Raw genomic sequence first — 18,060 nt, 5'->3', positions numbered from 1 at the left:
CCGCGGCACGTCGGACCTTCCCCAGACCGGGGCACGAACCTGTGTCCCCTGCATCAGCAGGCGGACTCTCAACCACTGCGCCACCAGGGAAGCCCCACTGTATTTTTAAGCATTCAAAAAAACCAAGAAATCTACAAGAGGCCTTCAATTCTCAGAGTCTCCTAATGACTGTAAACATCCTGTCACTCAAGCTGGCAGGTCACAGAGTCCACAATTACGCCTCCTTTCAGCCAAGTTCACCTTGACAGTTAGCACTGCAGCTCTTGGTTATTTTCAAAATCAGAAAAAAAATCACTTCTCTGTTTTAAAAAAGGAAAACAAGTTAGAATAGACCTGGCTTCTCTGAGCACTGACTGGGCCTGGGAGGCTGGGGGCAGAGGGGGTGGGGTGGACCAGATGCCAGAGGGGGGACGCAGGACTTTGGTTCAAAGGTGCCCACTGGGCTGAGATCAGGTCTCTGCTGCTGGAGGGGTTGGTTGGAGGCCTGTTGAAGTCAGAGCATGAGGAACATCTGTTTCTTTCTCTTTTCTGGAAGCTGGCAGGCGAGTAAACTGATCTGCGACCGGAGGGTTTTTGTGTGTGATAATTGGGTTCTCCTGCAGACAAGCTGGTATGCAACATCGGCTGTTGGCAAGTCTAATGACCTTTTGGACGACTACAGAAAAAATTGCCAATTGGCTCTAAAATAACTGGGTATCCTGACGTCTTCATCAGCCTTTTTCGGAGCACTGTTTCCAGAAGAAAATGAGTAGAATGATATTCATGCCTGGGAAGCCTGTTTAACCTCCCCTAAGAAGTTACTCTGCCCCACTGCAGCCTGAAGAGGCAAGGCGCCATCTACCTGTCTCCAACTTGCACGTCAGCTCCAAGGGAGACCTGGTTCACAGATGTTGGAATCACAGTTCATTTTCCACTATCTTTATTGACACCAGTTGCTGCCAGTGCTGGTGGGCAGGCAAGAGTTGAGTATTTAATGCCTTTCTCTCGCCACTCCCGCCTTCCCAAGATGAGAAACAGTCACACATAAACAAACCCATCCAGATGTCAAGCATGAAACCCAAAGTTAAAATTCCAGACCTTTCTGGGATCACCATTCCTGAAGATGGGGTGAAAATAACAAGCCTTTGTTCTACAAATGGAACGCATTTTTACATTGAAATTCCTAAAGACTGGGACAAGATGCATTCTTCCTTTTGTTTATCTTTCCATGAGGCTGAAAATTAATGTCTTCCTTTACATAGAGAGGAAAGGATTTTGGAAAGAAGAAATGGGGCTGGACTGTGGAATCAGCAATAGAGATTGGCTGGGGTGGGGGAGAGGATTCCTGTTTCTCACTCATAAGGGAGAAGTGAGTGGTCATGGGTCCCACTCTGATTTCCTTGGGTAGATGAATTTAATGTAATTTTGTTCTTTTTTGGTCAAGGCGATTAATTAGAGGCTTAACTAAATATGATTTGACTGTCATATTTTTCAGATTATTTGAAAATTCACAAATCTCTTGGGAAACAAATCGTGTGTTTTTAGTCAGAAAAATGTACACCGTGTCTACCTGAGGCCCTTCTATCCAAGAGCCCAAGGATGGGCTCGTCCAAGACCCGTGGGGCAGTTAAAGTCAGGATCAGCACAACGCTGCCGAGATAGCCTCTTCTTTCTCATAAGGGCTGGGTGAAGGTGCAGACTAAAGCTTGGGGGCCGGTGGTGTGTGGCCATTCATAATGAGAACGTTAGCAAAAGCGGTGGGAAGGGCCCAAGGGGCTCTCCATGAAACCTCAGCACCACCTGGGGACTCGGGAGAACCATGGTTTTAGTGGGGAGAAGAGAGGGCTCATGATTTGAGATCCCCTTCTCACGAGCCATATTTCTCCCTAAGAGAGGATGGTCGTGCATCTCCTGTGTTGCCTTTGTCATTCCATCACTTTAACAAAAATGCACAAAACCAATTACTATGAAGACATGGAAACCCAGACAAATTGTCCCAAGAAGTAGCACTTGTTGATGGCAGAGCCAAGTCTTAATTAAAAGCTGAGTCTCAGGACTCCCGATATGAGGGCACCCGCAGCAGGACACTGCTGAGTGCTAACTGCCTCATGTCACCTTTAGGTCATTTTGCTGTAGGAGCTTAGCATTTATACCAAGAAACGACAGGCTTATTTTGGCAGCTGGAGACGGGGAGGACAAAAGAACATATAATAAAGGTAATATTTCTTTTGTTAGTAGACTTCAGAGCTAGGCAGAAGGGACTGGGGAATAAATAATTTAAAACCATGAGACATGTCTAAACCCACTTCTTCCTGATCTACACGAAGCTGGCGTCTGTGACTAGACATGCGGCTTCCATCTGTCTGGTTTCCTCTGGGTAGTTTTATTCTACGATTCTTCCTGCTAAAGGAAAGATGCTTATTACACAGTTCAGTGGCACTTAATGCAAATTTGAACTATGTGAATTTGAAACAGCGTGACCTGGAAGTAATAACAAGGTCTCAACTGGTTACTCAAATTTGAAATTTAAAAAAGCTATAAATTCCTCAAATTAAAAACAAATTCACACAAATGATTACCTTTGGCATGGATAAACAACAAGGCCCTACTGTACAGCACAGGGAACTATATCCAGTGTCTTGGGATAAACCATCATGGAAAAGAATATTTTAAAAAGAATGTCTATATGTGTAAAACTGAGTCACTTTGCTGTACAGCAGAGACTGGCACAGCATTGTAAATGAACTATTCTTCAATAAAATAAAAATTCTCACAATTTCAAAGCAGGGGGCCTGTATGAATTGCATCCTGTGTTCACACTATTGCCAGGCGACAGTGTCACTTCAGCTGCTTAATGGAAATACCCTGCTTTCCCTGTCAGAGGGCAGTGGATCACCCTCAGGTTTGCATGCACCAGAATTTCTGCAAGGGGTTTTGATCCCTTTTGTGCTGTTATTTTAATATTCATTGCTACTTAAACATTTAAAAATTTCTGTATCACATAACTGTATCATCCAAGATGTCACTGTCATATTGCTTGTGCAAGTGCTGAAAATCAGGTCTGAAAATCAGTAACTTTGCAGTGAAATTTACATAAAATGCCATTACACGAGCCAAGTGAACACTGGGATAGGCCAGGCAATAAATTCAGTGAGTCCCCAAAGGAAGATATTAGAGAAGAGACTGAGAAAAGAAAAAAAAATATATTAAAGAACAACATGATAAATACATCTTGAGATAATTGTCCCTCCACCTTGCCCTCAACTATTGTTTTTCCTTTAGAAAAATTAATTATGAAAGCTTTATATCATATGAGGTTTTCGGGAATGAATACTTGATATAAATAAGGATACACTGTACCTAAGTTATGGGTTGTGTCCCCTCCAAAATGTGTTGGAGTCCTAGCCCCCAGGGCCTGTGAATGTGACCTTATTTGGAAATAGGGTCTTTGCAGATTATCAAATTAAGATGAGGTCATTAGGGCGGTCCATAATCCAGTATGACTGGTGTCCTTATAAAATGTGGAAATTTGGATGCACAGACATATATGTGCAGAAGGAAGATGATGTGAAGACACAGGTAGAAAGCCATCTACAAGGCGAAGAGCTCCTGAGGGTAGCACAAGCTGGAGGAGAGGCGTGGGACAGATTGTCCCTCACAGCCCTTAGAAGGCAGCAACCCTGCTGACATCTTGATTTCAGACTTCTGGCCTCCAGAACACTGAGATAATAAATTTCTGTTGTTTAAGCTACTCAGTTTGTGATACTTTGTTATGGCAGCCCTAGCAGACTAATGCACTGACTGACTTTTGTTTAAATAACTTATTTTTGAAAAGAGTGCAAAGGTTCCCAATGTTTTGGCCAACAGAGGACCCTGAGGAATGCCTGCCTGTTAGGTTACCAGTCCCGAAGGGAGAGCCTTTGCTTTCTCACCGTCATTTACGTAAGTCCATCAGGTAAACTTCGAGGCTGATTGATTGTACAGCGAAAGGGAGACCTTTGATTCGGGTGAGGACACTGCAGGGCTATTTGGAGCATTGCCTGGATGACCAGGCGCAAGTTCCCGCTTACAACAGAGCTGGAGTACAATGGTGGGAACAATCAGGAAGGTTGAACTTTGCCTAAGGACGTCCGAGGCAATGTCAATAACCTGCATTTTGGTCAAGAGCCAGGTATGTACAGGTACAGAAGAGCATGGCTATATGGAGAGGTGAGGGCAGCGGTGGGCAGGTTGAGGGGAAGAGTCAGAGCTGAGGCGGTGAAGGGGGTGCAGTCGGATGTACCACAGTTTAAAGTGCTGCATAGAGCCGGCACCCCAAGCGGGATGAGGCTGGAGTTTTTGGTGGACAGAGACCAGGTTGCTGGGGACAGAAACAGAAGCCCTTTCCTCTGTGCTCAGCCAAAGGTGACTGGCAGGGCCATCCCAGGTGGAGGGGAGGGGCCAAAGCAGCCTGGGCGGTCTGCACTGGGCAATTTTGGAGTAACGTGTCTAATCATTCACAAAGCAAAATGGTTTCTTGGGGTGATGCCTATTTCATACACAGGTTGGTGATTTGGGAGATAAAACCAAGTGTCAGTTAGGCTGCTGTGATTTCTGAAGCAAAAGTGTCTAATGAGGACTCTGTGTACAGAACATGAAAGAGAGTTCATCAAAGAGGTTGGTACACAGACGCATCTCCTAGTCTTGGAACGGCTCGGATGCCTTCTGATCCGCGGGCTCCAAGTCTGTGCTTCCATTTCTTCCATGGTCTGCATCCCTCCCTCAGTCAGCATATGAGCAAACATGGAGGCGAGCAGAGCTGGTGGGGGGGATGTAGGGGATTACGTATCTTTGGGGGAGGGTGGTCAAGACAACAATCACAATAATAGCAATGGGAATCACAGTAACGAATATTTCCTGAGGACTTTAGATGTGCCAGGCCCAGAATTAAGTACGTTGATTCTCACTGTAATCATGCAAGAAAACTATTATTATTCCTTCCCCATAGATGAGAAGCCAGTGTTTCCCAGACATCAAATAAATGCTCTATGTCACACAGATGGTAAATAGTAAGCTATAATAATATATGGTATTATAGCAATATATAGTAAATAGAATCCGTGGCCTGGGTTTTCCTCTCCACAACTCTCATAATAAAACACGAGATTTGGGCTTCCCTGGTGGCGCAGTGGTTGAGAGTCTGCCTGCCGATGCAAGGGACGCGGGGTCGTGCCCCGGTCCGGGAGGATCCCACATGCCGCGAAGCGGCTGGGCCCGTGAGCCGTGGCCGCTGAGCCTGCACGTCTGGAGCCTGTGCTCCGCGAAGGGAGAGGCCACAACAGTGAGAGGCCCACGTAACACACAAAAAAAAAAACACAAGAGATTTGAGCCACATTAGTCTCTTGCCACAAGCTGTGACGGGTGGGGAGGGAGAGCTCACAGGACAGCTAGCTCTGTTTTTCCTAGAGAGGTCTAGTAAGTGGCTGTGGAATGAAATGAGAAGTGGGCGTAGTGTGTGTAAGTTTCAGGGGAGGGAGAGGGGCTTGCTATATAGTGAAATTCAGATTTCCTCAGTATGCCCAGCAATACCCATCATTAGAAAAAGGTAAGGCAGGGGCAATAACAGCAAAAGAAATTCATGGTTTGGTCTACTTGTTATTACTGTGAATTGCTGTTCCTTCCTATAGAGTGAAATTCTGAGGTTATCAAGATGAAATTTCAGAAATGGTCTCTTTGCCCATTATGTATTGCAACTTGGAGAGCAACGTTTCCTTATCAAACATTGTTTCAGGGAGGTTGATCACACTTGAGTTCCTCTTTTGCTCCATTTTCAGCTGGCAAATGCTGGCCGAGCTTCGGTGGTATTTGTGCGTGCAGTCATAAGCTGTCATTTGGGTAATAAAGGGGAGGGAGTCTATCTTGAGAGTATGTTCTCCAACAGAGCCAGGAGCGTTCTGTGCAACTAGAATTACCTGAATTATTAAGCTTATAGCTGAGTTAGACTATAGCACTTGGCTGAGGTCAAGGTAGGCTTGAGGGTGGCCTGCATGAGGCCATCTGAAGGCTAAGGTGGTGCAGTTGAGTGGAGGCCCAGAGGAATCCGGGCATGGGCTCCTTGCTTGGGCTGCAGAAATGATCCTGTGTCAGGCAGAGAGTCTGAAGGGCAGGGGAGGCTGGAAGGAATGGTGGGGACCTGGGCCAGTGTCCTCTGCAGAACCCATGACACCGACTCTTCCTCTGGCCAGCCTGAGCCATTCTGTGCCCACCGTTAGTCCAATAGGCTGCTATATTAGTTTCCCGAGGCTGTTGTAAAAATGACCTGAAACTTGGTGGCTTATAACAACAGATGTTTATTTTCTCATGTTTATTTTCTGGGGGCCAGGGGAGGATCCTCCCCTGCCTCTTCTAGCTGCTGGTGGCTGTCAGCCCTCCTTGGCCTCCTTGGCCTGCATCACTCCAACCTCTGCCTCCATGGCCACAAACCCTCTTCCTCTTCCTGTGTCACCTCTCCTGTCTCGTATAAGGACACTCGTCACTGGATTTAGGACCCACCTGAGTAATCCTGGATGATTTCATCTCAAGATCTTTAACTTAATTACTTCTGCAAGTAATTTTATGAAATAAGGGAACATTCACAGGTTCTAGGCATGAAGAAATGGAAAAATCTTTTTGGGAACCACCATTCAACCCATCCTACGTGCCAAACGAGGGAACTGTGAGGACCTATATATTTGTTGTTTTTTTAAACAAATGTTTCTTGGTCTCTGTGTCACACGTATTGCCTGGGCTTGAATTTTTGTGGGTGGCATTTAGTGGCAAAGGGAGCCAAATTTCAGGGTGTCTTTTAACCAAAGCTATGCTCCTAGGTGACCTGTAGGTGACTCTCCTCTGTCTGCAGCCTCCCAATCGAATACTCTGCAGCTCCTCCTCTTCCTGTGCCCTTCATCCCATGGTGGGCACATTAGGCTCAATAACTATTAAGAATGCAAGGGATGGGACTTCCCTGGTGGTCCAGTGGTAAAGAATCCGCCTTCCAATGCAGGGGACGCAAGTTCGATCCCTGGTCGGGGAACTAAGATCCCACATGCCACAACTAAGCCCGTGTGCCACAACTACTGAGCTCATGAGCCTCGATGAGAGAGCCCACGTGTCGCAAACTACGGAGCCCATGTGCCCTGGAGCCTGCGTGCCACAACTAGAGAGGGCCCCGAGCACCACAACAAAGAGACCGCGTGCGTAACGAGAAGATCCCGCACGCCTCAACGAAGATCCCATGTGTCACAACTAAGAGCCGGCACAGCCAAACAAAGAGGAAAATAAATAAATATTTTAAAACAAAGAATGCAAGGGACTTCAGAAACCATCTAATTCGCATGGGTTCAAGTGTTTAGCACAACTGTAACCGGCTCTACCCTAGACTCATGACAGATAATAATCACTTATCGTGACACCAGTCCAGCTGGAGCCTCAGACTTCTCAGGCCAGCCCTCAGAGCAGCCACTGCCACAGGTTAGAGTTAGCACATGAAGGGAAATCTCTTTGTGATCTCTGACCCAAAACTAGCCTCCTTTTCTGGATAAGGAAACTGAGACCCAAAGAGGAGGTGAGAATTGATAAAAGTGGTGCTCTTACCCAAGGGGTATTTCAACACTTCATTTCCCATCTTAAAAAAAAAATCAGATTAACAACCCCTAGATTCTTAAATTATGATTTTTTTCATCTTCATAACACCTAAGTGTTGACTTGATTTTCTTTTTATTTTTTTTAACAGCTCCCTACCCCATGCAGACACATGGAACCTGTCACTCTACCAACTTGACTTACGACATACCGCACAGCCATTCTGCTCTGCACGTTTCAGGCCCCATCTGCTAACCCATATAAAAAGCAAAATTTATATTAAATAGTATTTTAGAAAAACTATCATGGCCTAAACTGAACATCATTTGTCAGGAAACAAAGCATATGTTGACAATTTTGTTTTGGATTCTTGGCTTGGGGCCATTTGAGTCCTAGGCAGAAGGAGAGCCCCTCTTGGGGGGTCCCCATTGTCCCCTGCAGTGTTGTCCCTGACACCTCCTTTTCCCATGAGCAGTTCCCACCGTGAGGCTGGGTGGCTGAGATGCTGACCTCCTTAGAAATTCACATTGGCCCTGTTTAGACCTATTGTTAGAAAAGAACAGCCCTAAAACATCACATTCAACTCAGCTTCTCCAAATAGTTCTTTGGGCTGCTACAGTCTGGGGGGAAATAGGCAGCATCAGCTTGGGAAGGGTTAAGAGAACAGGAGTGAACATAATCGTGTTTGGAAAAAAAAATGAAGCAATGAGGTTAGAATCAACGTTTAGGTTGGTTTATTTTCTTCTAAGGGACTAGTCCATTTGACACATGGGATGAAGGGACACTGAAGGGGGTTTGGGGTAGAAGGGGCTACAGTGTTCAATGACTGACGGGCCATGTACCATAATATTCCATATTAGCTGCACAACAACCCTCTGGGATAGCTGTTCTTGCTTCCACTCGACAGAGCAGGAAACCAAGGGTGGGAAAGTTTGTTATTTGCCCAGCATCAGTTAGTAAATGGCAAGTGAAGTAATGGATTTTCAGTGTTTTTTTCTAATTAAGTAAGGTATACCAAGAAGAATCCGTAATAATTCCTCCGGCGGTTTTCCTTCTTGAATATGCATTTCCCTAGAAAAAGAATCTAGGAGTAAATGAGATAGGAGCAATCATTAAAAGGAGGAGTCGAGGAAGGCATCATCGCAGGCGGAGAGCTGAGATGGAGTACAAGATAACAAGAGGACAAATGACATGATGATGTGTATTTCGTTTGTACATCCCAAACTGGAGCTTATTGAATTCCTGAAGTCCTTCTCCAGCGCTCTTCTGCTAATCTGAATTTTGCAGACCTCAACAGCATTGTTTGTTACATTTTGATTATATTTTGAGTGACTATTAGGGCCACCATACTAAGTGCTTGGCAATAGCTAAGATTAGATATCTCATTTAATCCTCACAATAACCTGGGGTGGATGGAGTAGGTACTGTCATTTCCATTCTACAGATTAGGAAACGAATGCAGAAGGTTACATAGTTTGCCCCAAGTCCCAATCCTAGGGCAGAGTGGGATTTACCTCCAAGGTTATGACTCTCCAGTGTGTTCTAGGTAACATTCTCTGGTTTGAAACTCTGCTGAAGGCAAGAAGAGTGGCCTGGTTTTCATTTGTTAGTTTCCCTTTAATTGGGGAAGAATGTATCATCAATGAGTCCCTTTCTTTGTTCCCTGCTGCTTTTGTCCCTTTAATATCCACAGTCCTGACTCATTCCATTTTGGTTTGTATTTCAACCAACTGAAACCTAATCCCTGATACTCTTAGCTGAGACAGAGCATCAAATATTAATCCTCCAGGGAAAGTGTTTTAAAAAGGAGACTCTGGAAGGGCAAAAGGCCTTTAAGACTCAGATGCTCTACTAACAGAAACTGAAGCAGGCTGACAGGGAAGATGCTTTTGAGAGGAGAGATCTCAGAGCTTCCGAACAGGTAGAGAAAAAGGTGTGGCTTATGGACATGCAGCACTGACACCACTTGGGAGCTTGTCAGAAATGCAGCATGTGGGGTCTGCGCTTTCACAAGATCCCCAGGTGATTTGGGAGTACATGCGTTACAGTTTGAGAAGCACTGGTCTAATCCACACTCTGACTTCTTTGAACTCAGGCAATGGACTGAGTTCAGAGCTGGAACTGAAAGATAAACTTGAACCATCTTTTTCAGGTGATCAGGCTGAGAGGGAACTTCAGGCATGAGTAGAGAAAATCAGATGGGGGCCTACAAGAGCTGGCAGTTTGTTGGGAAACACAGTTGACCAATTCAAAACCAAATAAATGGGCCAACCTCATCGTGTTGTGGCTGAGTTAGCAAAAATCTACCCATCAAACCCAGTCCAAAGTGTTTTAGCTTTAGATAAGCAATATCTAGCTAGCTCATCTAGCATTCAAGGCAAATGTAAAATAGCCTAAAATTTGTATTAACAGTTGGAGAGCTGGCCAGATCCCTTTTCCTCTGGGAACCAGTGCATTCATTTCTCTCACAGCTCAGTTTCATGAATTAACTATTTCCCCTGGAACTGAAACTGGAAGAGTTTCCTCTGAGCAAAAAGCAATTTCGTTCCCCTCTGATATTTTTCTTTTTTTTTTTTTTTTTTGTGGTATGCGGGCCTCCCTCTGCCTTTAGATAAGCAATATCTAGCTAGCTCATCTAGCATTCAAGGCAAATGTAAAATAGCCTAAAATTTGTATTAACAGTTGGAGAGCTGGCCAGATCCCTTTTCCTCTGGGAACCAGTGCATTCATTTCTCTCACAGCTCAGTTCATGAATTAACTATTTCCCCTGGAACTGAAACTGGAAGAGTTTCTCTGAGCAAAAAGCAATTTCGTTCCCCTCTGATATTTTTCTTTTTTTTTTTTTTTTTTGTGGCCACCAGGGAAGCGCCCCTCTGATATTTTTCTAAATGCGGGTTAGCTTGAAGCTCGGTGCTGCCCTGCTCTTCAGAAATGCTCTAAGCTGACCTGTTCCTCTCTCTCCACAATGTCATCTCATAGATAAATCAGAGCCTAAGAATCAGCAGAAAAAGCAGCCCCAGAACTTGGCATTTTCTCAGTTTATCACACTGAGTTTTTGGCAAGTCTTTTAAACTTTAAGTGTTTAAAATTTTCCCTAATATAATATCATTTACCTCACCATCTTCTCCAGTGGTGAAGGTTAATGAGATGATGCAGTGGCTTTGATCTCGTGGGGAGAAAAAGAAGCCTATAAATTTATCACACACAATGACTAGGTATAGACAAGATTTTTTAAATAGAGGATAAATCATTAACACAATTACAAAGCCACATTAACATGCTGCCACTAGGCTGGTCCTATTTACAGGTGTGGCCATCAGAGTTATTCCGATGAATGAGGGTTCTGGCTCTAACACAGCTGATGCTTTCATTCTCCTGGGGCACACCTTGTCACGTGTCCCCATTGCCTTCTGAATTACTTCCCAAAACTTCCATTTTTGTGTTTTGACCTTTGCTCACCTTTTCAAGCTCAATTTTTATCACTGCCTATCTCTCCTTTTGCTGTAAAGCCATTTTTCTATTCTCATCTAACACACCAGGCTTGCTCTCTCTCTTCAGGGCACTTTCTTATGACATTTACTGTGCTTTTTGCTCAGAATACTCTTCTCCCATCTTCCCAATATCATCACCTGGCCAGTCCTCATGGCCCCTTAGGCCTCTATTGCCTCCTCCGGGAAGCCTCTCAGGGTCTTCCAAGCCTGGGCAGAGAGGGTCTCACGTGGCCCCATTGCATCATGCGCTTAAATCTTGCTAGTAATTCCCTGCTTATGCATCTTTCTCTTCCCCTAAACCAGTGGTTCTCAGCCTTGGTGGCACACTTAGAATCACCTGGGGACATTTGAAAACTCCAGATATCCAGATCACACCCCAGACTAATGAAATTACAATCTCTGGGGGTGGGATTCAGGTATCAGCTCTCCTGGTGATTCCAAGGTATAAGTCAGTTTGAGAACCACTGTACTAGGCTGTAAACTCTGGAGGGTGGGGAGAGTCACAACAATTACCGTAATGCTTGATACATAATTGGCACTCAGTAGAACTTGTTGAATGAAAGAGTGAATGAGGTGTCGGGGCCTCAGCTTTGCAGATCCTGAACTTTGCTTCCTAGGTCACCACTGGAGGATCAGGTTGTTAGGTACCTGAGGCCCTGAGATTCATCTTCGACAGAAACCAATTAATTTTATTTTCAGGAAATGCAACCAAGTTAACCAGATGCTTTTATCACCCTTCCTCCACTGCTCTCGGTCATTAGCTCATTCTTTTCCCAGTAAGAAGGCCTCCTTAGAAAGCCAGATTAAGATTAGATAAGAAAAGGGAAGGAAGCTGAAGGTCTTACAGGATGTTTTTATTTGGCTGTGATGCTGAAAAACATCAACTTTCTACTATAAAGATCCCATGGATATTCTGGGTATTTGATATAATTTATCTGAAAGGGCTTTGAAAACTATAAAACATCTTCGTTGTTATTATTATTGCATTTCACTTATTCCCATAACAAATATTCAGAGGGTCTTTATGATTGCACTAGATTATAGGAATACAAAATGGAAAAAGGGCCATTGCTGCTTCTGTGGAGAGAGCATGCTAAAGTATCCTCAGACAGGGTCGTTGACACCCAGATAAATCCAGGAACTCAGAGAAAGGAGTGCTATCCAGCTGTGGCTTCCCCTGGAAGGTGAGTACCGTAAGAGGAGAAGCCATCCTACTTACGTGCATTTCCTCAAGGCCTCACACAATTCCTGGCACATAGTAATTATATCAATTATCAAGATAATGGGCCATTTGGTAATTAGGATTCTTTGAGTTCCAGGTATTAGAAAACCAAATAGATTCATCTAAGCATAAAAAGATACATTGGAGGGATTAGGGTAGTTCAGAAAGTCAAAACCAATATCAGAAAAATACCACAACCTAAAAACAGAGCCTCAGGAAGGCTGTACCCACGGCTTTTCTAAGGACTTCTGTCACTGGAACCTCGGGCCCTCCCGGTGTCCCTCACCTCTGCTTCTCTTGTTTGTGTCAGGTTCCTTCTCTCCTCCTGCAGGTGCGCTTGGGACAGGCATTAGGCCCAGGAGCAGCTGATGGCTCTGGACTCACATATTCCCAATCTTACCTCCAGAGTGGAAAGGGCTGTCTCTGGCGAGCTCAAGTTACACAATTCCATGGGAAGGGCTCTGACTGCCCAGCATGAAGATGTTCCAACCCCAGACTAGTCACTGAGGCAGAGTATGTGTGTCCACCTGTACGAGGACCAGGGTGTGTGGTCCTCAAGGAAGGCAGATGTTCTTCTCAGAACAGTAACACTCGCTGGCATGTGGTTGTTACAGGAGACCCCCAAGTCCATCAGATAGTGTTTCCCAATTATGAGAAACAGGATTAACAGGCTGAGGCTATTAGTTGCAGATTTTTAGGAAAGGAACAAGGAGTTCTACTTGCCACTCTATAGGCAATTACAATTACAATGAAGGCGAATATAACTTTTGCAAACCCTAGACTAAAATTCCATCTGTTTAGAAATCATGCTTACTTGCTTTTATGTTTCTACCAAAATTAGGATGACATTTACCCCATATTGTCCCAAATCTGGTAAGATAAGTTGTGATCATACCTTTGGGCCTGGATGCAATAGCAAGAGGGTAGAGATGGCTACCCTGCCCTGGAAAGGGTCATGCTGGTTGCTCACAGCGTTTTGGTTGCTTCGAGGGCCATCACCCACTGCTTGGGGCTCCCTGCAGGTCTGCAGCTGAAGAAGCCCTCCTTTATCCAGGAGTGCAGGTGCTATTTAAATATCACCTGGTACTTCATTTAATAGGGGATTGGAGAGTGAGACCTTGAACAAGTTTCTATTTCTTATTGTCCTGAAATTTCCATTTTAGTGCAAGCAAACGACTCCAACATGCTCTTGCTCAGAACAAAGAGGCATCTGGCTGGTCTTAGACCAGTAATATTTCCGTGGTTCTTTCTGATGGTTCAAAGTTCCAGAAGCAAGGCAGAGAGTGCACTCCACTCAAAGTGGAGGATTGGAATAAGACTCTGGGAAGAAACGTCAACTCCCAGTGGGAGTTGGGATATTGGAGGAAGAAATGACAGGGAAAGGATGATATTCCTCAAGGTTTTCATGTGACCTTTGGAAACTGGGACTGGCAAAACTGATATGAAGGCAGAGGTCACTGAATCCTGCTCATATGAAGCCAAACAGATTAGATGGAGTCGGGACAATGCACAGAAAGCAGATTTTCCAGGATCAGGGTAGATTCAGAACAGGTCCAGGACCCTGGCATAGGAAGTACAAAGTAAGGCCCCCAAAAGGAGTTGAGATCCAGGTCAAAAAGTCTGAACAGAATTGAAGAGACTGAATAGAGCTGTTGTGGCAGGGCTGAGTCAAGAATACCAATGATGGTTGGGCAAGTCACTGGGCTGGGAAAAGGGGGTGGGGGTAGAGTCTTCTTTACATTGTCTCAATTGTCCTGTCGGCTGGCTAGTGACCCAGGAAGATACGATGACAGTAGCATTCCTAGAGCTCATTTTAAAGAGGACTGCCTTTCTTCAGCAGGCCAAACAGACAAAGTTCCCATACAAATTGCTACTGAGTGTTTGCCACATTTTAAATAGGGTTCTTAAAAAAAAATAGGGTTCTTTGGTGAAGCCACAGTTCAGGGTAGCAACAAGTTTTCTAATTGCTATTTAAACAAACACTGCATCTATGCTTTTGCCCTCTTCTAACATGATTGCTCTCGGGGGCAAATGATTTTTTGCTTAACCAAATGAATTAATAGATTTGTGGCTCTAATGAGTGTAGCTCTCCCTCCTACCACTCAGAGAGACACAGGGTTTGAAGGCAGGGGACAGAATATAGAGAGAACTGAGTGGCTTTGCATGAGAAATTGAGTTGAATTCAGAGTCTGTGTGGACAGAGAGAGGGAGGGGGTGGAGGAGGAAAGGGAATCAGCTGAGTGCGTGATGGGAGGCTGGGCCTTGAGGAGAAAAGAAAAGCAGCAAAAAACCTTAGGCTGGCCCTCCTGGTAGTAGGACTGGCCAGGGGACTTCTGGAAACATCAATGGCCACCTTTCAGTTGTCTTACTTAATTGAAAATATGACTTCAAGAGTAGGATGTTAAAGTGCATTACTCATTTTAAAACCATAAAGGAAAATGGTGTTTATAAGTTTGATTGAAAAATATTCCATGTTTTGGGTGGAAGACCTAAATAGACATTTCTCCAAAGAAGACATACAGATGGCCAACAAACACATGAAAGGATGCTCAACATCACTAATTATTAGAGAAATACAAATCAAAACTACAATGAGGTATCACCTCACACCGGTCAGAATGTCCATCATCAAAAAATCTACAAACAATAAATGCTGGAGAGGGTGTGGAGAAAAGGGAACCCTCCTGCACTGTTGGTGGGAATGTAAATTGGTACAGCCACTATGGAGAACAGTATGGAGGTTCCTTACAAAACTTAAAATAGAGCTACCATATCACCCAGCAATCCCACTCCTAGGCATATATCCAGAGAAAACCTTAATTTGAAAGGATGCATGCACCCTGATGTTCACTGCAGCACTATTTACAATAGCCAAGACACAGAAGCAACCTAAATGTCCATCGACAGAGGAATGGATAAAGAAGATGTGGTTCATATATACAATGGAATATTACTCAGGCATTAAAAAAGGAACGAAATAGTGCCATTTGCAGAGACGTGGATGGACCTAGAGATTGTCATACAGAGGGAAGTAAGTCAGAAAGAGAAAAACAAATATTGTATAATATCGCTTATATGTGGAATCTAGAAAAATGATATCGAGATTAACTTATTTGCAAAGCAGAAACAGAGTCACAGATGTAGAGAACAAACTTATGGTTACCAAGGGGGTAAGGAGGGTGGGATGGATTGGGAGATTGGGACTGACATATATACACTACTGTGTATAAAATAGATAACCAATGAGAACTTACTGTATAGCACAGGGAACTCTACTCAAAGCTCTGCGGTGACCTAAATGGGAAGGAAATCCAAAAAATATTGGATATATGTATATATATGACTGATTCACTTTGCTGTACAGCAAGAAACTAACACAACATTGTAAAGCAACTACACTCCAATAAAAATTAATTTAAAAAAGAAAAATATTCCGTTTTCATGTATTCTTTTTTTTTTTTTGCGGTACACGGGCCTCTCACTGTTGTGGCCTCTCCTGTTGCGGAGCACAGGCTCAGTGGCCATGGCTCACGGGCCCAGCCGCTCCGCTGCGTGTGGGATCCTCCCGGACCGGGGCATGAACCCGTGTCCCCTGCATCGGCAGGCGGATTCTCAACCACTGCGCCACCAGGGAAGCCCTTCATGTATTCTTCTGATGCTCTGTAACGTAAGCCCTGCCCCCAACCATTGCCCCAGGATCTTTGGTCAAAGTGATTGCACACACTTGCCTTGTGTAGGGAGTTTTGTGGGAATCAAGGAAGAAGGGGTCATAGTCCATGTTTGGTCTGTGTCAGGTGTAGAGAAGGGAGCATCAGCAAACCTGAGGAGAGAATGAATAGAGGATCTGGCAGGTGCAGGAAGTCACAGCAAGCAACGCCTGGGAGAAATGTGGAAGTGTGGCAATTTCCCACTCACTGGGCAAGGGCCTTCATGAACTTTTTTCTTGCTTTTTATTATTTTTAAAAGATATTTCAACCTTTTATATTACATGAAAAGTTTCAACATCCTGAAATGTTGAAAGAATAGCACTCTGACTTCCTTAAGCCCACTACATGGAGTCAAGGATTATTAACATTTAGCCACAATTGCTTTATTTCTCTTTTTCTATGTATGTTTTAAATTTTTATTATTCACCTTATTTTTGGAGGAGCCATTGGCATATAAGTTGCAGGGCATCATGACAGCTGAACTCTATAGACTGAAGCATATATTTCCTAAATAGAAGCCACTGTCACTTCAATATTAAAAGGCAGGGTCAGCCCTAAAAGCTGAGGAACTTGGAAATCACGGGTGGTTGGTATCTTAGTTACAAAGCAAGGGACAGAGAAAAGGCCTCCACCGCACCTCTCAGGGAGTCTGGCCCCAGCGTAGGTGAAGCAACGTGGGGAGATAACCCTCGCACACCTTCCCATGCCCGCTCCCAGCAGGTTTACTTTGTAATGTGAAAATGGCTTCCCAGAGAGATTCATTGTTGTCTCAGCATCACCCTGTCTCTCTCTCTCTTCCTTTTCTTCTCCCCATGGCTATTTTCTCATGTTCTCTTTTCTTGAGTCTGTTTCTTACTCTGTGGAGCGTCCCCTTGTCACTGCCATCCCAGGCTGGGTCCAACTTGGGCATCCCGAATCTTAGAGGGCCGATGTGTTTTGGGGGAGGGAAGAGTGAGGGAAGTGTAGCAGGGGAGCAGAGGAAGTGGTGCTTGGGAGGGAAAAAAAGGTCTTGGATGCCATTGAGCCCAGCACAGCCCCTGGCACTCACTTGGGTGCAGGCTGTCTTGGACACACCCTTTCTCTCCCCATGTCTATCTCTTCTCTGTCTTTCTTTCTGGCTGTCTCTGTCGGGTCCTTATATCTGCCTGTCTGTCCAGTCTACCTCCTCTCTTTACCATTTTTTTTCTTCCTCATGTTCAAATGATGCTGAACTTGGAGAAGGCTGTTGAAGCAGGGACAGGATATGACCCTCAGCAGCCTCTGCTCTTTTGTTCAGGATGTTTGTGTCCAGACAACATCTGAGAAGTGTTTTGGTGCCTTTTAAAGGAAGGCAGCATGTGGCTGTGGAGAATAATGTTGGAAATAATGAATAAGGAGAAAGGCATAAACTACGTTGTAATTTTATGTTTGTTTCCTTTTGGGTGTAAGTGCTCATGGAATAAATAGGTATCATTTCAATGGGCGGGATGCTTTCTTTACCACGCTGCTCTCTGTCTCCCTGTGGCCTTCCCAGGAGGATGGAATCTCCTCTGTGCCAATTAAAGAATTAAGGAAGACAAAGGCACTGCATTTCTAGAGTCCTGCAGAGCAGGTCTGCTAGCCGTCAACCTGAGGGCTGTGCAGACAGCCCCCTAGGGTCTGCTGGAGCTGTACAAGGACAACTTATCAAGACACTGGTAGTTCAAATGGCATCTAAGCAGGTGCATCTCCCAGTAACGTGCCTTTCAAGCCTATAGCTCACCTCAGAACACCCAGGCCTCTGGTTATTGTTACACTGGACATGGCTGGCACCCAGGCACAGCTGCTGAGCTGAGGCATATGAAAGAAAATCAATGGGACTTTTTCTATCCAGCATCATTTCATCCTTCAAATTGGGTCTAACATAAACACATAATCTGGTTGGGCAGGCAAGTTCTTAATCAGGTACCGGAAGTAACAGGAGCCACTTACAAGACAGCCATGCTGGGTTTGCTGCTTTTGAATTTTGTATTAATCATTGAAATGTGATTTTTCCATTTTCCAGGAGAAACCTCCCAAGGATATTTAGGTTAGCTGCAAATAA

General features: G+C 44.6%; 1 long non-coding RNA gene and 1 other non-coding gene across 14 annotated transcripts in view; one reads left to right on the top strand and one right to left on the bottom strand.

Moving 5' to 3' along the window:
- LOC102989652 (uncharacterized) overlaps window positions 1-8,165 on the top strand; it is a 95,589-nt gene extending 87,424 nt beyond the window's left edge. For 11 of the 12 annotated variants that reach the window (XR_008617353.1, XR_008617352.1, XR_008617345.1 and 8 more), the window contains 2 exons: window positions 536-7,467; window positions 7,730-8,165. This is a non-coding gene — a transcript (uncharacterized protein). The remainder of the gene's footprint in view (window positions 1-535; window positions 7,468-7,729) is intronic. The other variant, XR_003679757.2, reaches the window with a different exon arrangement.
- The window catches only part of LOC114486290 (uncharacterized), a 107,924-nt gene that overhangs the window by 86,665 nt on the left and 3,199 nt on the right, over window positions 1-18,060 (bottom strand). The window contains exon 3 of one of the 2 annotated variants that reach the window (XR_003679780.2): window positions 16,026-16,111. The exons of the other annotated variant lie outside the window; for it this stretch is intronic. This is a non-coding gene — a long non-coding RNA (uncharacterized lncRNA). Of the gene's footprint in view, window positions 1-16,025; window positions 16,112-18,060 lie in introns of those variants that run through there. 2 annotated transcript variants of the gene reach the window in all.

Source organism: Physeter macrocephalus, chromosome 5 (genome assembly GCF_002837175.3).
Source record: "Physeter macrocephalus isolate SW-GA chromosome 5, ASM283717v5, whole genome shotgun sequence".
Lineage (NCBI taxonomy): Eukaryota > Metazoa > Chordata > Mammalia > Artiodactyla > Physeteridae > Physeter > Physeter macrocephalus.
Note: the sequence above shows the minus strand (reverse complement) of the source record. Positions and strands in the feature narration are given on the sequence as shown.